Source organism: Gossypium hirsutum, chromosome A04 (genome assembly GCF_007990345.1).
Source record: "Gossypium hirsutum isolate 1008001.06 chromosome A04, Gossypium_hirsutum_v2.1, whole genome shotgun sequence".
Classification (NCBI taxonomy): domain Eukaryota; kingdom Viridiplantae; phylum Streptophyta; class Magnoliopsida; order Malvales; family Malvaceae; genus Gossypium; species Gossypium hirsutum.
Window position 1 is genome coordinate 68,562,949 of NC_053427.1, and position 22,210 is coordinate 68,585,158.

Below are 22,210 nucleotides of genomic sequence, written 5' to 3' on the forward strand. Positions count from 1 at the left end.
AAATAAGGTTTTAAACGAGTGTTGTTTACCTTAAAAGTGCCGAACTTGGGATGACTCACCTCGACCGTACAAAATAGGAAAATGCTGAGTACCGTAAGAGGGATTTGTTCATTCGGTGTGGTAGCGACAATGTGGGGATCTGCGGCATCTAATAGGACTCTATCTCCAACCTTAAGTTGATTTGGAAAGGTATTGAGCTCGTTCTGTTGTAGATTCGGTTTGTCGGGTGTTCTTGGTTTATGCGTCTATCATTCATCTAGCTCCTCGATTTGTAGCCTTCAATCTTCATGAATAGGTCCTCTACTATTGCTTGAGAATGGCTCATGTACTTCCTTCAGACTCATTTCCTGTAAAGAAGGTTACACCATATTCTCAGTTTTAGTAGAACGGTTTAGATGATCATCTTCAATTTCCAATGTGTTGCCGGAATTGCGAGCTTGAAGGGTGATTGTTTCGTCTCCCACATGGAGTGTGAGTTCACTTGTGCCAACCTTAATAATTGTTTTAGCAGTTGCTAAAAAGGGCCTTCCTAGAATCAAATGAGTGTTGCTATCTTCCTCTATGTCTAGAATAATGAAGTCAACGGGAAATATAAATTTTTCGATTTTAACTAGCACATCTTCAATAATACCCCTAGGGAATCTTATAGTTTTATCTGCTAATTGAATGCTAATTGAATGCTCATCCTAGTCTGTTTGGGTTTCCTGAGACCTAGTTGCTTAAACATTTTGTAAGACATGACGTTGATACTAGCCCCTAAATTAGCTAATGCATTATTAACATCTAAACTACCAATTAAACAAGGAATCATAAAACTCCCTAGATCTTTTAATTTGTTCGGTAGCTTATTTTGCAGAATAGCTGAGCACACTGCGTTTAGCTCCACATGCGATGCCTCGTCCAACTTCCTCTTATTTGCTAAAAGCTCCTTTAAAAATTTCATTGCATTTGGCATCTGTGATAGAGCTTCAATAAACGGTAAGTTAATGTGTAATTTTTTTAAGAGTTTAAGGAATTTACCAAATTGTTCATCTGAGCGGCCTTTCCTTGTCGCGTTGGGGTATGGCACACAAGGTTTATATTTGACATTCACTGATTTATTTTTATTATGACCTACCTTACCTTGACCTTTGCTTAGCACAGTTTCTTGCCTCGGTTCTGGTTCAGGCTCAATGACTCATTTGTCATCTTGAATATTAATCGCGTTGAGCTGTTCCCTTGGGTTAGGTTCAGTATTACTTGGCAAGCTACCTTGTGGTCATTCAGAGATTAGTTTAGAAAGCTGGCCTATATGAGTTTCGAGCCCTTGGATTGACGCTTGTTGATTTTTAAGTGCCATTTCGGTGTTCTAAAAACGGGTTTCTGATACCAGATAAACTTTGTGAGCATCTCTTTAAGGTTCGGTTTCTTTTCCTGTTGATAGGGTGGCTGTTGGTAGCCTAGAGGTGGTCGCTGATTTCCTTGGCCTCCCCATGAGAAATTTGGGTGGTTCCTCTAACCTGTATTATAAGTGTTACTATATGGATATTTTGAGGTCGAAGATTATTACCCATGTAATTTAATTGCTCGTTATCCTTGTTGTAGCCATAAGGTTGGTATTCCGAATGGCTTGTTCCACCTCCACTTGCTTCACACTGCATTACTGGGTGAACCTGTGAAGAACTAAGAAAACCATCAATTTTTTTATTCAAAAGTTCTACCTGATTAGAGAGCATGGTGACCGAATCTACGTTATAAACATCGGCTGTTTTCGTTGGCTTTGTCCTCATGACTTGCCACTGCATTACTCAGGTGTTTTATTATTGATGGTTCCGCTAGCAGCTGCGTCAACCATTTGCCGAGTCGAAGAATTCAGGCCATTATGGAATGTTTGAACCTGAAGCCAAAGCGGTAACCCTTGGTGAGGGCACCTTCTCAAAAGGTTCTTGTATCTCTCTCATGCATCATAGAGTGTTTCTAAATCCATCTGCACAAAAGAAGAGATATCATTATGTAATTTAGCCATTTTAGCCGACGAAAAATATTTTAGTAAAAATTTCTCGGTCATTTGTTCCCAAGTTGTAATTGACCCTCGTGGTAACGAGTTCAACCACTTTTTTAGCTTTGTTCCTCAATGAGAAAGGGAATAACCGAAGACGAATGACATCGTCAGAAACGCCATTAATTTTAAATGTATCGCATAGTTTCAAAAAGTTTGCTAAGTGAGCGTTGGGATCTTCATCCTGCAAACCATCAAACTGAAAAAACTGTTGTATCATTTGAATTACGTTAGGTTTCAGTTCAAAAGTATTTGCAGCTATAGCAGGTCTAACTATGCTTGATTCAGTTCCTGTTAAAGAAGGTTTAGCATAATCATACATAGTGCGTGGAACAAGATTTTGATTAGCCGCAATTGCAGGAGGTAGCTGATTGTCTTGGTGTTCAGCCATCTCTTCGGTTGGGGGTTGAGTATCGTATTCTTGCTCGTTCTCTGTGTATCTTAGGCTTCGCCTTATTTCTCTTTGGTTTCTGCGAACTGTGCGATTGACTTCTTCGTCAAAAAGTAGTGGTCCTAACGGGTTTCTTCTAGTCATAAACTATAAAAAACCTGCCAGAAGAAAGAAAAAGAAAATTAGTAAATTAGAATGAAATTAAAAATAAAATTAGATTGCAAGAAAATAAATGGCTAAAGTAATAAAAATTAAGTGTTCCTAATATTTTAGTTCCCCGGTAATGGCGCCAAAAACTTGATCGTGTGATTTCGTAATAGGTTTTAAATATTTATAATTAATCGTTCTTGAAACTAACTATTATCGCGATGTAGGCAAGTGTACCTATTGAACAGTAGTAAAGTTTTAGCAAGACCGGATTGTCGAACCCAAAGGAACTAAAAGTACTAGTAATGACTGTCTTTTTATTATCTAGCCTAGGAATAAAGAGGTTTTGTTTTAACTAACTAATTATCTAAACTAAGAACTCACAGAGAATAGAATTGGGGAATTGCTTTTGGGAAAATCGATTGACTGCACTTGTTATTCTGGATCTGAATCAGACGATTTATTCATTTAACTTGTTCCGTAGAGATCCTTAAGTTATGTTATTATCCCTATTCAAGACTAATAACGTCTAATCCCTAGATTGAATAATTGAGACCTTTCTCTAATTAACACCCTAGGGTTGCATTAACTCGATCTATGGATCCCCTCATTCGGTTTCACCCTAATCCGAAAAAATCTTGTCACCCTATGTCTAGGCGCGCAAACAACTCCGCTTAATTATGACAAATGTACTCTTAGACAGGGTCTATTCCTCCTCTGAATAAGAGCTTATCTTGAATCAGTATCCTGGGATATCAAAACAAGAATTAAGAACACATAATTAAGAACAAGTTAAATATTTATCATACAATTTAGAAAATAATAACAAGATTCGTCTTAGGTTTCATTCCCCTTAGGGGATTTAGTTTATAACTAAATAAGAAAACATCTCAGAAAAATAAAGAATACAAAACATAAAGAAAACTCAAAACTCTGAAGGGGAAATTGAAGAGAGATCTTCAGTCTTGATGATGAATCCGGCTTCTGAGATGGATCAATCGGCTTTCTTGGAGTAATTCCTTAATCCCTATTCTGTGTGTCCTCTTTCTTCCTCCTCTAGGGTGTATTTATAGGCTTTAGGATGCCTAAGAGCCCTTAAAAGTGACCTTTTCCGAATTGGACTCAACTTGGGCTCGGTAGGGACACGCCCGTGTGTGATTATTTAAGTCCATGTTCGAGCTTGTTAGAATGGCATTGGCTTGTGTTCTACCCGTGTGAGTCGTGCTTCGATTCTGCCAAATTGACACGGCCGTGTGGGTGGCCCGTGTGAGGAAGTCCAGGTCGTGTTGACTTTGTACTTTGGCCCATTTTCTCTATTTTTGGCCCGTTTCTCATTCCTTTCACTCTCCTATGCTCTTCTAAGTATAAAACATGAAATTAAAGCATTAGGAGCATCGAATTCACCAATTCTAATGGGAAATCATCCATAAAATGCGTTTAACATTGGGTAAAAATATGTATAAATTACAGTTTATTAGTTATAATTTCATTTCAAATGTATTTTATAGGCTTTGATACAATATAAATTGCAATTATGTGACTACGAATAATTTTGGAAATGATTCGATGATAATTCGACGATTGGAATGCCAGTTGAACCTTAGGAATAGTTTAGGATACTAGTGACATGTCATTAGCAGATACAGTGAGTTGGCTTCGGGCCATGATATAACAATTCGGGTGCGAGATAAACCGATTTGGCTTTGGGCCATGCATATCGGCTGATTTGGCTTCAGGCTATGATATCTATATTTCACAGATAAATTACTTTGATTTGGCTACGGGCAATAGTATAGGTACTTATCGTGTGAGACCCTTGAGTGTCCGACTTCTATTTTGAATGGTTCAACGGGTAAATGAAAGACGAGAATGTGTATGAGATTAGCATGAGATGGTACAGGTATGTGCATAAACCATATTAGCTTTGAATCAAAGAAATGGCGAAGAAAGTATATAGTTTAGTGAATGAGTTATTGAAAGGTTTGTTAGTTGATGTGAATTCTTATACTCATGATCAATAGTTGAATTAAGTGTTATGATTATATAGAGTTTATGTCATACGAGCTTACTAAGCTTTATAGCTTACTTTGTTTATTTTTCTATGTTTTATAGTGAATTCAAAGCTAGCTCTGATTCGGGGATCGTCGGAGACATCGTCACACTATCCATCTATCTCTCGTTACCTATGAACTTTGGCATTATAAGTACATGGTATATATAGGGATTTTGAGTCATTTTGGTTATGTTTTGATAATGATTTTGGCCATTTGATTTGGCTTGTAAATTTATATGTTTTGGTTTGTATATATATAGCCATGTGATTTGGCTTCGGATGGTGAATTTGATGATGTATATAAATGTGTAAATGGCTTTTGCTTTGATTTGGTAATTGACCTATGTTGTGTGATTGAGATTGGATTCATGATGCTTATTGATATTAGGTAATTTGAAAGTCAGAGGGTTAATATTTGGGAAGTTATGTGCTTGTGAATTGGTGGATGATAATGCATGTTTGGAAAGGTTTAATTTATTGATTTGAATATGTGAAATTGTTATGTTTTGAATGGATAGAATATGAGTCTATAAACACGTTAGTTGTTAGTATTGAAAATAGTATATTTTAGTCATATTTATGGTTGATTTGGATACCCATATATGCTATAAATTTGTACCATTTGGCTTGTGTGGGTGCATACAAGATTAGGGTGGCAAAATGGCTTGGTAAATAGCCTTTTTTTGTCTACACGGGCAGAGACACGGGCGTGTGTCTCAGCCATGTGTGACACACGGTTAAGTACACGACCGTGTGTCCCCTGGTGTTGAAATTGAAATCAAGTCAGTATGCTCGACACAGGCATGTGACTTAGCTGTGTGGCATAAGTCAGTATACCCTACAGGTTTGGCGCGACCTAGAACACAGTTTCATACACGAACGTGTATGACCATTTTTAGGGCACACAGGCGTGTGTGTTGGCCGTGTGACCCAAGTCAGAGTGTTACACTGGGTAAGGCACGGGCTTGGACACGACGATGTGCTCCTATTTCGAATGTCCACATAGCCTGTGACCCGGCGTGTCTGGTGGCCCCGTGTGTAATGACCCAAAATTCACGACATCAGAAAAGTACATTATCGGGCCTTCATTTTAGTGACATGGGTTCGTAAATACTTTTTAAAAATATTTACGAAGCTAGTTGTGTGTTCAATTAGGTTTTAGTTAGGTGAATTAGCTAGAATTAAGAATAATTAGGAAAAAAAAAGACTAAATTGAAATAGGTGTGAAAGTTTAATTAAAGATCAAAAGAAAATAAAAGGGACTAAATAGGCAATTATGCCTAATGCATTACATGAGGCGGCAAACATGATAAAAATCTTAAATTTTATTATGTTTAAAACTATATAAATATATTATTTAGTTATAAAGTATATTATATTAATTTATATGAAAAAATTATATTATAACATTATTATATTACAAATAAATAAAATAATGACAAATGTATGGTGCTAAAATTATACATGTGTAATGGTAATAATATATACGTACACTTGTATTATAAATATGTATTTACTTACAATTTAAGTAAAAGGATATTTTATATTATATTATTATAATATTATGTTAATTAAATAATAAAACATACAAGAAATAAAATAAAGTAAGTGAAACAAAAAGGAAGGAAAGAATAGAATAGAAACGAAATAAAAATAAAGAAAAAAGAAAAGAAAAAAAAAGGGGGAATTAAGGTTCTAATGTAACACCCCTTACCCGTACCTGTGACCCGGACCAGGTATAAGGCATTACCAGGAATTTACTTAAACATTTTCGGGAAATACAGGTTATAAAATTTCGTTCCAATTTGAAACCAATCCAGTAGTATCTTGGTGTCTCTATTATGTGCCTACGAGACTCAAACGTACATTGAAATTGATCCGGGACTAACTCGAGGACCTAATAAAAATTTAAGAAAAATTCTAAGTTAATGTCTCACACGCCCGTGTGGATACATTGCACACGGTTGTGTGCTTTGGGACATGCCCGTGTCCTCTACCCGTGTGGAATTAATTGAATTTATTTTCTACTTTGAACCTACAGGGGTTTTCACACGGCCAAGCACACGCCGGTGTCTCTGGCCCATGTCCTTCACGCGGCCTTGACACGCCCATGTGGTCGCTCGTGTCCAAAAACTTGAGCATTCTGTTTATGATGTCAGCATGCATTTAGGGGCACACGGCCAAGACACACGCCCGTATGTTAGGCCGTGTCCTCCGCTCGGTTGAGACACACAACCATGTCTTTACCCGTGTGTTTACTACCATGAATTCTGACTTAAAATTTTAGGTGTAGGGGACACACGGTTATGCCACACACCCATGGGGTGGTCCGTGTGTCACACACGGTCTTGACACACGCCCGTGTGTCTACCAGTGTGGACCATGTTAGGCTATTTTCCAAGCCTTTGGTTACCATCTAACATATGTTCTCACTTATAGGTTTCCATAACATATAGCCAAGCCTAATTATACTCTCAAATGACCTCGATAAACCTCTTTGCATGTAAACCTTATTTTATCAGTCTTACACATGCTAGAATTATTTCTCTTGTATCAAGAATGTCTATGCCTTATAACACATTCAAGATTGGCTCATTATTATAACTCCTTTCCAATTATGGTCTAGCCATCCCATGTGATTTGGTCATGTTACATGTGTATCTACTTATGATACGCCATGTTCATTCATCTCAATAACATTAAAACACAAATATGCACAACTATGTAGGTCATACCTTATAAAAAAATGAGCCAAATCCTATGGCCATATGCATGTGGACATGTACACCTTACAAGCCTTTATATTGGCTAATCAAATGACACATATTACAAAATTAACAAAAGCCCTATACATGCCATTGAACAAAATAAGAGTATCTATATACCAAAGCTAAACAAGATGATAGTGTGTTGACTCTCCAGCCGTCTTCCAATCTTCGTGAGTCCACGAGCTCTGTAAGATAGGGAAAAGAGAGGGGTAAGCATTTACATGCTTAGTAAGCCCAAATAACTAGAAAATAAACTTACCGATTTGTTTAGCATGCAACCGTATTAGGCAAATAAACCAACAAATATGGTATGGTTTCCTTATCACATGCACTCCATCAACAAGTTAGTCACATAACATCACGCTATGTAACTTATCTAAGATGAGCTCGTCATTCAACGTTTTCATTTTTGTATCACATATTAATCATGTTGAGTTACTCAGAAAATCTTGATAGATTATCCATTTACTGTCAAGTCATAATAGCGATCATCTCATGTATGCACTCCTGCGAACCTCACATCTTACGGCGGGATTATCAGTCCAGGCTAAATCCCTTATAGCGACAAACACCCTCAATGAGCTTGGATCTGAATTACCAGTCCAGGCTAAATTCAGACCCTAATCGGATTACCCGTCCGGGCTAAATCCACAATGCACATATATTCTTCGGGAGGCTCGATCACTCAAGGAACACCCGTCCGGGCTAGATCCTTTCTACATTCGAGATCAACGGATTACCCGTCCGGGCCAAATCCTTTTCTACAACACATGCAGGATCTCAAGTCATGTAAGCCATGGTTTATCCATCGAATTTCCGTTTTTACTTCAACCGAGACATTTATTATCATATCATTATTATTGACATATTTCATGGATTTTCATGCCATAATTATAACTAGATATCATGCATTCAGAACACACGTAATTATGCATATTAATAGTTTCCTTAAAGTTATTTGAACTTACCTGGTATTCGTCTCAATTTCGCGTTTCGGTTATTCCAAAACATTTTGTTTTCCTCGATCGACCTCCAGAATTTGCTCCTCGGGGTCTATAACAATAAAAATGAATCATCAATACCTCACATTATTCTTTTTTGAGCCTAAATTTCACCCCCGGACAAAATGACCGTTTCGCCCCTAACCTTTCACATTTTTACGATTTAGTCCCTAGGCTCGTATAATAAAATGCATCAATTTTTACCTTACCCAAGCCTAGCCAATTTTTCTTTCCTCCTATGGCAGGCCACATTTCTCCATTATTTCACATTTTTACCACATATTTTACACATTTTGCAAAAAGGTCCTTTTAGGGGTTTTTCATGAAAATCACCTAAAAAAAGATGTTTAACACACATACAACTTTCATATTCCTCCATAAAACATAAAAGAATAAACATGTCACACATGAACCTTGACTCAAAATATGGGTAGAAATAGAGAGAGTAAGTTACTAGGATTTCAAAAATGTGAAGAACATTAAAAACGGGGCTTGGGAGCACTTACTATTGAGCTTGAAAATGTTGAAAACCCTAGCTATGGAGGGCTTGAGAAATTTGGCTGGATGAGGGAGAAGAATGGCTGATTTTTTCCTTCATTTTCCCATTTTATTTCATTAATTAGCAAAATGACCAAAATGCCCTTAAGACCTTTCTTTAAAATTTTATCCATTGATGGTCGTGAAACTAACTAAAAATTCGACTTAAGGCAAGCACGCCTATCGAACAGTAGTATAGTTATGGTGAGACCGAAAATATTGTATCCACGAGGACTAAAAGTACTAGTAATTACTATCTTTTTATTATCTAGCCTAAAAATTAAGAGAATGTTTTATCTAAAACTAATTATCTAATTAACTAAGACGGTTGAAAAATACTTTTTAAAAAACCGATAGAGAAGACAATACCCAAGGAAGAATCCACTTGGACTTCACTTATTACCTTTGAGTTAGACGATTTATTCACTTGACTTAATCCATAAAAATCCCTGATTTATGTTAATATCTCTCTCGAGATTAAAAACAACTGACTCTAGGTTGATTAATTGAAATCTCTTTCTAATTAAAACCCCTATTGTCGCATTAACTCGATCTATGGATTCCCTTATTATATTTGACTCTAATCTGGCAGATTTATGTCATCCTATCTCTAGGATTGCATGCAACTCCTTTGAATTATGAATAATCTACTATTAAACAGGGATTTTTGCTGCACTGAATAAGCACATCAAAAACCTAAATTAATATCCTGGAATATTAAAGCAAGGGTTAAATTCACAATTAAGGTAAGATCCATCTTAGGTTTTATCTTCCTTAAGTATTTAAGGAGTTTTGCTCATAATAATAATGGAAAACATCTCAAAGTTTGGAAAACAACAAAACATAAAGAAACCCAAAGAACTTGTAGGAAATTGGATGGAATTCTTCAGTCTTGATGTAGATCCTACTTCTGAGGTGATTCTGATGGCTGTCCTTGAGCATTTTATGCCTTCAGCTGTGCATGTCCTCTCTAATCCTCTTATTGGGTGTTTATATAGACTTTTGAATGCCTAAAATAGCCTAAAATTAGCCTTTTCTGAGTAGAATTAGACTTGGGCTCGACAGGGACACAGTAGTGTGCCACGTCCGTGTGAAGGTGCTCAGGCCTTGTGTAATTCTAACTTGGATTAATGTAGAATAGCCATGACACACGGGGGTGTAGTCTACCCATGTGTCACACACAGGCATGTGGTTCACCCGTGTGGAAGTGCCTAGGCCGTGTGCCATGCTTAATTAGGCCCATTTTATTCGTTTTTGGCCTGTTTCTTTCTTTTTTCGCCTTTCAATGCTTGCCTAAGTATAAAACATGAATTTAAAGCATTAGAAGCATTGAATTCAATGAAACCAAGGAAAAATCATCCATAAATATGCCAAGCATAGGGTAAAAATATGTATATATTACGGTTTATCAAATATCCCCACACTTAAGCATTTGCTTGTCCTCAAGCAAAATCCTCAACTCACAATTAAAATAAATTCTTCTCAACTTATAATTCTCATCAATAATGTTTGAAACAATTCACAAGTAATCATACATTAAGAGCTTAACTAAAAGAACATTAAAGTTTCAAACAATTCAAAATGAACATTTCAATTATGAAATCGTAGGTATCCCCCTTTATCTAAGTAATTACCTTTAATTCCAAATCGAAAAGGGTTGACATCCTCACTAAAGATTTACTCAAATCACTCTAAGTGTTTAAGGTTCAATAATTAAGCACTCAATAGTCAAACATGAAAAGTTATTACCATAGGCTTGCATGAAAATCAAATCTCCACTACTATAATGAGGTGATACACAAATCAAAAGGTCTTTAACCAGGTTGTAATGGGGCTTGGGTTAAAGGTATGGATAAAGGCTGAAAAAGAGGGTTAGAATCGAGATTAATTTAATAGGTTACAATACTTAGAAAAAAATAAAGCTAATCACTGAATTACCGACAAATGCCAGAATTAACACTAACCAAAACTAATGAAGTGAGCTTTTCTCTCAATATAATGACTTAATTATCCAAGCTCTTTAGAACAATATGTAATTGAATGAATATAAATATACAAATTTTTTTTAAGAATAAGAACAAGTACTTAAATGGAAAGTACATAATAAGAAATAATTCAGCAACTGGAATGAATGAACATAATTAGATAACTAATTAAATTAAATCTCGATAAAAAGGGAGTCAATAAAAAGGGAGAAATTCTAAATGAATCAAAAAAGGTTAAGTTGTGGGTTAATATTAATGGGAAAATCGATAAGTTATAGTTAAGGCTCAAAGGGGTTCACTAGGGGTCAATTATGTGGGTAGGCTTTTTATGGGGTAAATGGGTTAAAACCTAAGTGCCTTTATCATTTTAGTATATCAAATCAAAGGTGTGGTCTCGACATGTATAATCGATGCAAATTCTAGAATAGCGAATCAATGTTGACATACTCATAAAAACAATCAGTGAGCACGAAAGATATATGCTCTAAAAGGCTCAAAATCTCACGAAATTTATGGGTATTTGATGTCAATCCTATAAATTCAAAACTTCAAGATAATACCTCAATTCAGGGAAACAACCTAGCAATTTTAATTCTAAAAAGTCAACTTATCATGCTTGATCCTCTAGTGTCTTAAAGTTTAAACAATCAATGCACGGTTACCTATGATTTAATTCAAAACATATCAATAAAAATCATAAATTAATCAGAATTTGCTCTAATAATGATATGAGAAAATTATTTGAGAACAAGATAAAAATTTAGGGATTTTCTGATAATCACATAAATAACCTCCCCACACTTAATATCAGAAGAGAGGGGGAGAAGCAAAACTCCCTGAATTTGGATGTAATCCTTGAAAGAGCGAAAATAGGTTTAGAGGCATTGAAAGTGATGTGTATGTGACATGTAGATAGAGGTGAAGGTGGTGGTAGAGGTTGGGTTCCACAATCACAGTGCCCAGTGAAGAGGTTATCGTGGTGGTCAGTGTTGTGGTGGCTATGGTCGTGGTTGAGTAGGACATGGCAGTCGTGGAAGATTGTTTGTTTATTCCTTAGTAGTATCCATCGACTGAACCTTTTGAAACTACGATGCCATCAATAATATTTAAGGGATTTATATGTATAGGGTTGTTATGGTTAGTAATAATGAAATAATTAGATAAAAGAAAATTCAATTATACTAATAAAAGTCTTGTAAGAAAATGATAACGAAAGTGCAAAAGAAACGTAAAAATAAAAATAAAATAAAGAGAAAAACAAGTTAAAAATTAAATGGACTTAAAAGTCCTCATCGACATCTGGATCGTGAGGTGGTGATGCTGGAGGCGATATGTGAAAATGTTGTCAAATTTGTTGTAGCGTCGCCTCGATGCTATCGAATCGCTAAGTGCAATATTGCTCAAAGAGATGAAGGTGGTCAAAAACTTTAGACAATGAAGCAACCGCATGAACTTTTCGGTGACTCGGTGGTGGCTGTGAAGGTGGGTCCTCCTGAAATGCAGGGATATCATCAGGAATATCCTCGGCGTCATCCTCATCGGTAGCTCGTGCAAGTCGGTACTGATGAGGGTCAAACCCACGATGACGCTCAATCATTCGCATATAGAGCATACTTTGGATGCCCTGTAGGGACATCTGGCCAATGAGAGTGAGCGATGAGGACTGCACCACTGTATTCAAGAGCCCAAAATATCGCGCTAGACGAGTCACATATGGGCCAATGCTGATAACTCTCTTTCGGTGTCGTTCTGTCTGGTGGCGAAAGGCAAGGGCGACAAAGTAAGCGAGATAAAAAATATGTCCTTGCCACATACTCCACAGGAAGTATGCGTCGTGGGTGTGGACGACGCCAGTGCTCTCTCACCTCCTCATTAATGTGTGTGCCAAAAGGGCATGGAGATAGCGTTGAGCTGGAGCTAGAGCCGATACCTTTAAATGGCTAGGATCATAAATGCCTGTAGCAGGCTGGAGGTCTACCCAACACGATGAAGGTGAACGATGTATGTGTCAGTGGAGGTGGGGGAAATGGTCAGCCTCTATAAACTCGTCGGTGTAGAGTCCCAAGGCAGCTCCAAATTCGGGGACACTCAATTGACGTACTAGACCTCCAAGGTAGAATTGAACTGTTCATGGGTCATCGTACTCCGCCATCACTATCTGTAACTGGAAAGTTGAGCCGAGTTCCAAGGTGAATTCCAAATATGTCGGCTTAATGATATCAAAGGATCTGTCCCATGGAGCGGTGGCTAGAAGTGCCTGAATCGAATCAGCTAGATAGACCTGCTCTAGTGTAGTCCAATCGATGCAACGACCCACAACTAGGGGTCAGGCATGTAGAATCTGAAATAATTTCTCCTAGGGCCCTGGTGGAAATTGAAAGAATAGATGTCGTATTTTAGTGGTAGGACCCGAGGAGGATGCCGCTCCTTTTCGCTTCTTAGAGGTAGGGACGAAAGTTTTCTTGCCTCTAGTGTTTGTCATAGTGTGCCTACAATAAAGAGAGTAAATGAATCAAATTAAACGCATCAACACAATAGGCTAGTCTATTAACTTGATTTGGCTCAACAACTTGGACAAATTAAAGATATTTAAACAATATGCCACTACTCAACATAAACCTAATAAGCTAAATTAAAACTAATAATGATCATAAATAAGTAAATAAATAAAAAAATAAAGAAATATGAGAATAAAAATAGAATAATTATGTAGAAAATCACCAAAGGAAGAATATCATCAAACCAAATCAATAATCAGCAGGTCTAGATTCAATAAACATTTAGATGTGAAGCAAGTAAAGCAGTGAAATCAAATTATGAACATAATATAATAAGAAATAATAAAGAGATAAATAGTATTAATAATAAAAATGATAACTATAATAAAAGTAAATAATAATAATGAAGAAGGGATGGGTGAGGAAAATGTGACCGATGGTGGTGGTACGAGTCGGAGGTGGTACGGGCTGACGGTGGTGAGCAGGGGAAGGCACGAGTCTCGGAGTGTTGCGGTAGTTGTTGTGAAGGGAGAAAGAAAAAGGAGGGGAAAGGGGAAAGGAGGAAGCTGAAGGGATTAAGGGGAGGGGAGTAGAGGGGGAAAGTGGGGAAAAAGAAAAATGGAGAGAGAGGGTGGCTAGTTGGAGAAGATGATGAATAGTGAAAAAGGAAGGAAAAAAATAAAAAATTAGGGTTAAGGGGGGATTAAATTGGGGGCCACGGTCGTGTAAGCCCCGTTTTGGGCCATACGGTTGTGGTACAGGCCCGTATGGTGCATTCTTAACCCGTGTTTTTCGTGAAATCATAGTCAGTGTTGCACACAATTTGTTGGCCACGTCTGTGTTAGGTTCTCCATGCCCGTGCTCATGGCTTATGCTTATGGGTTGATGTTTTAAGTCAGTATCGCACAAGGCCTTCAGACACGCCCATGTGTCTAGGCTGTGTGACCCATACGGCCATATCGCATGGTTATGTGGTGCTCCTTTTCATTTCTCCCACGCCCGTGTTCAGTCCAACACGCCCGTGTCAATTAATCAGGATTGCACATGGCCTTTAAGCACAGCCGTTGCCTACACCCATGTTATATTCTAACTTCGTTTATCATTTCAATTTTTGGGCAAGTTCTCACACGGCCTCAAGCACGACCGTGTGACAGGCCATGTGACTCCCACGGACGCCTCGCACGGTCGTGGTGACTTATCGTAGGCCGTGTCTCTGCTGATTTTTTTGGAAATTAAGGTGCAGTTTTACCACTTTCTAGGACACGCCCATGTCCCTTAACCGTGTGGTGCACATGGCCGTGTCGCACGGCCGTGGCTATTTATCGCAGCCCGTGTGTCATCCTATCTTTGGAAAAATGTTTATCGTGTTTTAGCACGGCCAAGGCCAAGTCCGTGTCTCCTTCTCATGGGGAGGCCACGGCCTAAAGCACGCCCGTGTGCTAGGTCGTGTGTGCCGAAAATACCTGCAGTCAGATTATAAGGCAACAGGAAAATAACTAAGTTATTTAGTGGGGTTAGTGCTCAGGTTGCCTCCCAAGAAGCGCTTATTTAGAGTCTAAGCTTGACTTTACCTGGTAGGTATGTTTATTCAGTTTCGCGAAGCCGTAACTCCTCTCATTTATCTTTGAAATCCTCACTGTTATAAAGTTTAAGCCGATGTCCATTTACCTTGAAAGTATCTTGGGTTGGGTGACTTACCTCTACTGTGCCATATGAAAAGATAGTTTAGACTACGAATGGACCTAACCATTGTGATTTAAGCTTCCCAGGAAATAATTTGAGCCTTGAGTTGTATAACAGGACAAGATCTCCAACTTCAAATTCCTTGTTTTGCTTTAAATAAGCATCATAGCGGAGCTTTGTTGCTTCCTTGTATATTCGTGAATTCTCATAGGTATTAGCTCACAATTCATCTATCTCGTTCAGCTGCATCAATCTCCTTTCACCTGTGAGTTTGGGATCAAAGTTTAGAAATTTTGTAGCCCAGAATGATTTATGCTTCAATTCAAACTGTAAATGATAACTCTTCCCATAAACAAGTCTGTAAGGGGATGTTCCTATGGGGGTCTTAAAAGCGGTTCTATAGGCCCATAAAGCATAATCTATTTTCTTTGCCCAATCCTTCCTATTTGACTCTACAGTCTTTTTTAGAAAGCGTTTAACTTCTCGGTTAGCGATTTCAACTTGTCCAGTAGTTTGAGGATGGTAAGGGGTAGCTGTTCTGTGGTAAACTGTATATTTCTTAAGAGTTTTATCAAATTGAGTATTACAAAAATGAGTGCCCCTATCACTGATGATTACTCTAGGTGTTCCAAATCGAGAGAAAAGTTTCTTAAGGAACTTCACCACTACTCTAGCATCATTAGTAGGTAAGGCTTGGGCTTCCACCCATTTAGACATATAATCAATGACTACTAATATGTATTTATTCCCAAATGAGCTAGGGAGTGGACCCATGAAATCAATACCCCATACATCAAATATTTCACATTAGAGCATGTACGTTTGGGGTATTTCATCACGTTGAGAAATATTACCTATTTGTTGGCATTTATCGCAAGTAGCAACATACCTGTTGGCATCTTTGAATAGTTTGGGCCAGTAAAAAACCTGATTCGAGTGTTTTATGTGCGGTCCTGGTTCCACTATAATGTCCCCCAGTCGGTCCTGAGTGACAATGCTCCAAAATTTTAATTACTTTTATCTTTGTAACGCATTTTCGAATTACTTGATTTGTATATATACGAAAAAGAAAAGGTTCTTCCTAAAAATAGTTTTTCTCATCAGTGAGAAATCGCTTTTTTTGCTGATGTGTCAACCCTTTTGGTATAATGTTTGCGGCTAAATAATTCACAATGTCTACAAACCAAGGTTCCTTAGAGTCAGAGATAGCAAAAAGTTCTTTAGGGAATGAGTCATTTATCTCCTGTTCATTCAGTTCATTGAGATATGGGTTTTCTAATCTGGATAGATGATCTGCAGCAAGATTTTCTGCTCCTTTCTTATCTTGAATTTCTAAATCGAATTCCTGCAACAATAAAATCCTTCTTATTAGTTGATGTTTTACATCTGTTTTAGTAAGGAGGTATCAAAGAGCTGAATGGTCAGTGTAAACGACAACTTTAGATAATATTAAATATGGTCTAAATTTATCGAATTCAAAAACCACAGCCAACAATTCTTTCTCAGTCGTCTTATAGTTTTCTTGTACAGTTGTCAATGTTTTGCTAGCATAATAAATTGGTTGAAAGTACTTGTCTTTTCGCTGTCCAAGAACCGCTCCTACTACAAAATCACTCGCATCACACATTAGTACAAAAGGTAAATTCCAATCAAGTGCAACTACAATTGGAGCGTTAATTAATTTATCCTTAAGAGTATTGAACACTTCTAAATAATTCTGACTGAAATTGAAAGGTATGTCTTTCTCTAGCAAATTCATTAAAGGCTTAACTATTTTAGAAAAGTCTTTAATAAATCTTCTATAAAATCCATCATGACCTAAAAAACTACGAATAGTCTTAACTGAATTAGGGGGAGGTAGTTTCTCAATAGTTTCAGCTTTTGCTTTATCAACCTCGATTCCTTTACTAGAAATTTTATAGCCTAACACAATTCCTTCACGAACCATAAAGTGACATTTTGCCCAATTCAGTACAAGATTTGTTTCCTCACATCTAATTAAAATTCGTTTTAAATTTTTAAGGCAAAGATGAAAAGAGTTATCGAATACTGAGAAGTCATCCATAAATACCTCAATAATGTTTTCCACAAGTTCATCAAAAATGGCCAACATGCATCGCTGAAAAGTAGCAGGAGCATTACATAATTCAAAAGGCATTCGTCGATAAGCAAACATACCGTATGGACATGTAAATGTCGTTTTCTCTTGGTCCTCAGGATCTATTGGGATTTGGAAATAACCGGAGAGTCCATCTAGGAAGCAATAATACATATGTCCAAATAATCTTTCCAACATCTGATCAATGAATGGTAGGGGAAAAGGATGTTTTCTTGTGGCATCGTTCAATTTCCTATAGTCAATGCAGACTCTCCATCCCGTGACTGTTCGTGTTGGAATTAATTCGTTCTTATCATTGGCTACGACAGTCATGCCTCCTTTCTTAGGAACAACCTGCACAGGACTCACCAAGGAACTATTAGAAATAGGATAAATAATTCTAGCATCTAGAAGTTTAATTACTCAGCTTTTACGACTTCTTTCATGTTAGGATTCAACCATTTTTGAGCTTGCACATTGGTTTTGAATTCATCTTCCATTAAAATTTTATGTGTGCAAAAAGAAGGGTTAATCCCTCTTATGTTAGAAATCTTCAAGCTATGGCTCTTTTATGCTCCTTTAATACTTTGGGTAACTCGTCTTTTTCGGTTGGATGTAAATCTGAAGCAATAATTACTGGTAATGTGGAATTATCTCCAAGAAACGCGTATTCTAAGTGATTTGGTAATTGCTTTAATTCCAATTTAGGCGGTTCTTCAACTGAGGGTTTTAATTTTAATTCATTGTTTACCTCAATACCCTCATAGCTCTTCTATCTTTGTGAAGGCTCATTGGAATTTAGTTCAGCTTTTATCTTACCTATCTCAGAGTCATTAATTACCTCCTCTCCTTGGGCAAGACATAGTTCCAACGTATCCTTGTGTACAATTTCCTATAAAGAGTCTTAAGTAGCATGATCAATAGAGTCAATAAAATAACATGAGTCATCCTATTCCCTAGAAAATCTCATGGCATCATAAATTTAAAAAATAATCTCTTCGTCACCTACTCTAAGCACAAGTTTACCATCACCCACATCAATAACAACCCTAGTAGTGGCTAAAAATGGACGACCTAAAATTAAAGAAACCTCAACATCCTTATCCATGTCAAGCACAACAAAATCAACAGGGAATATAAATTTATCTACTTTTACAAGTACGTCCTCTATAATACCCCAAGGATATTTAACAGATCTATCAGCTAGTTGAATACTCATCCAAGTAGGTTTCGGTTCCCCAAGACCAAGTTGCTTAAGCATTTTATATGGCATCAAATATCAGCTAGTGCCTTCTCAACATTCAAACTACCAATTAAGCAGTGAATAGTAAAACTACCTGGATCTTTCAGTTTGGTTGGCAGTTTATTTTGGAGTATGACCGAGCATTCCTCGTTGAGTTCCACTGTAGACAAGTCTTCAGACTTCTTTTTATTTGTTAGAAGCTCCTTTAAAAATTTTGCATATGTAGGCATCTGCGAGATAACTTCAAAAAAAGGTAAATTAATATGTAATTGTTTAAAAAGTTTGAGAAATTTACCGAATTGTGCATCATGCGGTCTTTCTTCAACTTTGCTAGATATGGGATTGGTGGTTTATATTCCTTCAACACCGGTTTTTCATTGTTTTCGGGTTCTTCCTCCTCATCTTCTTTTCTATTAGGTTTTGGTTGAAGCTTCTTTTCAGATTCAATTAACACATTCTGTAACACCCTAAAAATTTCTACAGTAAGATATTATCCTTAATATAGTAAAATAAGGAAATAAAGTGACAAGAAGAGGAAAATTTGAGTTATGTCACTAGGAAGTATATTATGACATATTGATTCAAGAAAGGACTAAATTGTAAAAGTGAGAAAAGTTTTATGGCCTAAGAGTAAATACTCATAATTTGAGGGATTAAAGTGTAAATATAAAAAGTTGAAAGACTAATAGTGAAAATATTTTAAGGGTGGAATGATCTAGAAACCAAGGAAAATTGATGAATTAGGACCAAATTGAATAGGTGAAGAATTATGAACGACTAAATTGCAATTTTACCAAATTAAGTGATGACTCAAGAATGGAATTTTAAAAGATCACAAAGGGCAAAATGGTCAATTGGAAGAGAGAGAAATCTAGAGACAATGATGATGTTAGATATATTTTAGATAAATTAAATAAATATTAGTTTATTAATACTTTAAATTAATTTTTAATGGTATTTTATTATTTTATTATTATTTTATTTAATATATACATGTAAGGAAAGAAAGAGGAGGGGGATCACCTTCTCATGCAACTAACGTGAGAAGAAGAAGAAGAAGAAAGAAAGTTTTCTTTTTCTTAGAATTTGGTCCTTCCACTAAAAATTTACCATTATCACCTAGAAATCAAAAGAATTTCCATAGCCATCAAGAGAGAAAGATGACAAGAAGACTATGGAGAGTTAGAATATAAAGTTAGATTCAAGAAATAGAAGTTGGAGGAGAGAGAACATCAAGTTAAAGATTGAAATAAATGGAACAAGGTAAGAACATTAAGATTTCAATATATTTTTAAGATTAATATTATTGAAAAAGTATGGAATTAATGTTAATGTAGAGTTTTCTTATATATGGTCTTATGTTCTTGTTATGTTAGTGAAGAGAAAATATGAGAAAGTAATGAGAAATAGTGTAGAGAAAGAAAATAAGGGTGTTATAAACATGGTAAATAAACATCTAGCACTAAAACAGTTTTGGATAGCAGCAGTAGGCTAACTTTGAGAAATCACCATAAATTGTGAAAATCGAATTAGAGTATGAAAAAATATGGAATTAAATATTATTGAGTCTAGTTTCTTATAGAAGAAATGGTGTAGGCAATGGAATTTTAAATCATGAGATATAATAAATTTTGTGAGACAAGTTCAGAATGATTTTGGGTTCCCCTGTTCTAACTTTGGAAAATCATAAAAAATTGGATAGAAATAATTAGGTTCTTAAAGTTATATGTTTAAGATCCTGCATAAGTCTATTTTCAATAGAAACAAATGAGAACATCATCCAAATCCTATACAATGAGATAATTAATTTTTAGTAAAGAAGGGTTAGAACTGTCAGATAGCAAAATAAAGGTGACTTCAAAGAATAAACTGTACTTATTGGCTAAACCAAAAAATTTGAAAATTTTATGGTAAGAAGACATGTAAGTCTAGTTTCATGGAAAATTAGTGGATCTTAATTTCTAGTTCTGTAGCTCAAGATATAAATAATTTAGTGAGTATGATGTAAATGGACAGTTTTGAATATACATATAAATAAATAGTGAAATTATTGATAATGTTACTTGTAGAAAGTTATATAAATTAAGGATGTGGAATGGAGAGGAGGAGGAGGAGGAAAATATGTATGAATATTCAGCTAGCATGGCTAATTTGTATGTTTTAGGCTCAGAGACTAAATTGAATAAAAGTAAAACTTTATGGGTAATTTTGTAAAAATGTTAGAAATGACTAATTTGCATGAAATGGATTATTTTATAATTTAAAATTACAAAATTGAATGAAATTAGTAATTTAGTTCAAGATCGGGGAAAAACATGTTTTAAGGATTAAATTGAATACTGTTGAAATTATGAAAAATTCTGATATTTTATATAATTCATGGGTTGTTATCAATTTGTATGAGAATAACTGCTGGAAATAAGGATTAAATTGCAAGAATTTTATTTTTTTAGCCTAAGAATGAAATCGTCATTAATTAAAAGTTTAGGGGTAAAATGGTAATTTTGTTTAGAGCATTAATTGAATGTATTAGAACATGAAATAAATGAAAACGACGATCAAATTTAATTATAAAGATCCGGATGACTCGAATACGAGACTTGAACGTGGAAAAGAAAAGATATCGGATTAATGAAATTATAAACATGAACAAGCAACGAGGTAAGTTAGTGTAACTTTAATTGTATTTTTAAATGCATGAAATATCGATATAATGAATCACCTGATTTATGTTTATGGAGAAATGGCAAGAGAATGATATTTATCATGACATGTAAATATGTGATTATCTTTGATACGTTAATACAAGAAAATTAAGTAAATTGAGACGAGTAATAAATTCAAGTAAAACATATCGAGAAAAATAAGTACGTTAAGGTACAATATGTTTGATTTTAATTAGTTCCAAATATGAACGTTAGATGAAATGAAATATCTGATAAATAAATCGGTAACTCCGGTAATGCTCCGTAACTCTATTCCGGTGACGGATTCGAGTTAGGGGCGTTACACATTCCCACTCATTAATGTAACTGCTTTCACATGCTCTTTTGGATTGGGTTCGGTATTGCTAGGTAAGCTCCTTGGTGGTCTCTCTGAAATCATCTTAGCCAGCTATCCTATTTGATTCTCGAGCCTTTGAATTGATGCTTGCTGATTTTTAAGTGCAGTTTTAGTATTCTGAAAACAAGTCTCCGCTACTGAGATAAATTTTGTCATCATCTCCTCAAGGTTCGGCTTTTTCTCTGGTTGGTAAGGTTGTTGTTGAAATCCTGGAGGCGGTGGTGGTATTTGATTTCCTTGGCCTCCCCATGAGAAATTTGGGTGGTTCCTCCAACCTGTATTGTAAGTGTTACTATAAGGATTATTTTGAGGTCGAGGATTATTACCCATATAGTTCAATTGCTCGTTCTCCATATTGGGGCCATAGGTGGATATTCTGAATTGTTTAATCCACCTCCACTTGCATCGCACTACATTACTGGATGTACCTGCGTAGAGCCAAGTAAACCATCAATTTTTCTATTCAAAAGTTCTACCTGATTGGAAAGCATAGCAACCGAATCGATGTTAAAAACGCATGCTGCTTTTGTTGGCTTTGTCCTCATGACTTGCCACTAATAATTATTCAGTGACATCTCTTCTATGAACTCATAAGCCTCTTCAGGTGTTTTGTTATTGATAGTTCCACCAGCAGTTGCGTCGATCATTTGTCTAGTTGAGGGATGTAACCTATTGTGGAAAGTTTGAACTTGTAGCCAAAGGGGT

At 36.1% G+C, this 22,210-nt stretch overlaps 1 non-coding gene across 1 annotated transcript; it reads left to right on the top strand.

Moving 5' to 3' along the window:
• Nucleotides 1-1,892: 1,892 nt before the first annotated feature.
• On the top strand, nt 1,893-1,999 carry LOC121228607 (small nucleolar RNA R71). Its single transcript, XR_005926183.1, has one exon. It is a non-coding gene; the product is annotated as a small nucleolar RNA R71 (small nucleolar RNA).
• Nucleotides 2,000-22,210: the final 20,211 nt, after the last annotated feature.